A 2,366-nucleotide genomic window follows, 5' to 3' on the forward strand; every position below is an offset into this window, starting at 1 on the left:
CCCTGCGTCACATTCATGACTGACTGCCTCCTGACATACAGCCAATCCCAGCGCCGCTGGGGATACACGGTGAATCTCGTTTATCTTGGGATCTTTCTGATGCATTTATTGTTTGGAAAGCGAACTAATATGCAACGTGCAGCTTCAAAGAGAGGAGCTGGCTGCAAAAATATGAAATTATTGAAGGTTAATATGGTTAAATCAAGGTTAAAGTTTTAGTCACGCTCTAATGTAACAGCAGTGTAAAAACAAAAACAAAAACCTAAGAGCTCATTAAATCTATAGTTTCTTATGAAAAATTATATTTTGATTTCTAATCTTTTTTTATCTGTGAAGAAAATTATTTAAATAGACTTTTATTCAATATACATGACAGAAAATTACTTTTATAGCTAAAGAAAAATATTGGGGCACCTTTTCCCTTAATATGGGATTCTGCAACCTGCCGCTCTGTGACACTTTAAGTCCTCCAATGTGGCTCTTAACTGGGCAAAGGGATAAAGGAACTTTTTTCATGTTTTTAAATAAAAGTAATAAGTTTCTGTATATTTTCATGTAACTTATACAAAAAGGGCAGTTAGTTATACTGCCAGAATTGCGCTAAAGTCAGATTTCTCTAAAATGTGATAAAAGCGCATCCTGCTATAAGACATTTACTAAAATATTAGAAATGTATGCATACATATTCAGATCTGTGGGTATAATTTTTACTCCATGGATTAGAGAAAATCCAGAATTTTAAACTTGTGCACCCAATGCTTGTCTAAAAGAACTGGAACAGATGATTAAAAGCCTATAATTAAGGATATTCCTGCATCTTATAGGTAGATCTTCACACTGCAACCATTTATGATGCTTTAAGCTGCTGTGTGCATCAAAGCTTGATATTTAAAAAAAGAAATCCAGCGCTCTTCATATAAAGTGGAATATACTAAATTTTGATATTAAGATTCTAGTTTATTTGGATTTCTTTAAGGTTTTATTAGAAACACTAATAGCACCCTGTTTCTGTAATGCCCTCCATTCATTGCATGGTTTTAGATGACCCCTGTTAATTCACAACAGATGCAAGAATCTCATAGTAAAAATAATTTTCTCAACTTTCCCTAAATCATTGTCACATGTAAATAAAATTATGCGTGCATATGCATCCATGTTTACAGTGAAGAGCTAGCCAACAATCAGAACAGCTATTTTCTGAGGCTGCGGTCACGACCAGTTTCATTTCATGATGGTTGGAAAATAAAAAATTGAGAATTTAACAAACAAAATGCATATTCAGTGTTGTCATCCCATGTAGGCTTACTTTCTTTAATGGTTAGTAAATTAGGAAATTTTTGCAGAAGGAATTAGTGAGACTTCTCGCTGAACATGAAATTTGAGCTGCTCAGTGTCTTCCTGCTTGAACACATCTGATTTCCCTGAATATCAGCAGCACTGCCCACCTCTGATGTACCAACATCTACTTACATCGTTATTTATTTATTACTAAGGTACACATTATCTGGATCTTATTTTGTCTACTACACCATTTACTTAACAGTACATTGTTTGATTTTAATCCAACAGAAAACGTATGAGGAACTTTAAAGTCCTGGCAGCAGAGTAACTCAGGAAAATTAAACATGTTGCTGACCAACTTAGAACTAAATTGGTAACTAAATTCATGTAAATGCGAGCTAAACAGTGTAGTTGTATGAGGAAGGGTTTTTTTTTTATAATGAAGTGCTCCTCCCAAATGTTCTTTCCTAATAAACGATGAAGCAAAATGGTCATCCTGATTCTAAGCAGTGATTTTCAGCATGTTTTCATTCATTTTATAGCTAAACAACTGCTGTATAGGGATCGTACAAATGACAGGGATCATTTTAACTTCAGGGCAGAGTTGCAATCAATTGCTTTCTCTTTTTTAGATGGAGTGCACAACAAATAGTCATCATGAGGAGACGTTAACCCACCTGAGCTGTGGATCTCCGGACTTACTGATGCCCTCTTGGCTGCTTGTGTGATGAACGCTCTCCTTGCACCATGAGCCGGTTCAGGTGGACGGCCATGTTTTAGCAGGTTTTCCGTTGTGCCATTACTCTCCATTTTGAAGTGATTGAAATTTGCTCTCTCAGATTTTCAAGCTTTTGGATTTATCACCTAAAATTTTCCACAGCTGCATCCCTGACCTGTCTGCTGAGGTTCCTTAGTCTTCATGAAGCTGTTTGTGCTTTAGGGAACTTCTGAGGTCTTCACAGAACATTCTGAGATTAAATTACACCCACGTGGACTCTTTAGGATATTTGGGTGATTTCTGAAGGGAACTGTTTGTATTTTTGGGTATTGGCTCAAAATGTTGAAATGTGTTTGCAAGGCACTTT

This window comes from Fundulus heteroclitus, chromosome 3 (genome assembly GCF_011125445.2).
Source record: "Fundulus heteroclitus isolate FHET01 chromosome 3, MU-UCD_Fhet_4.1, whole genome shotgun sequence".
In the NCBI taxonomy this organism is placed as follows: domain Eukaryota; kingdom Metazoa; phylum Chordata; class Actinopteri; order Cyprinodontiformes; family Fundulidae; genus Fundulus; species Fundulus heteroclitus.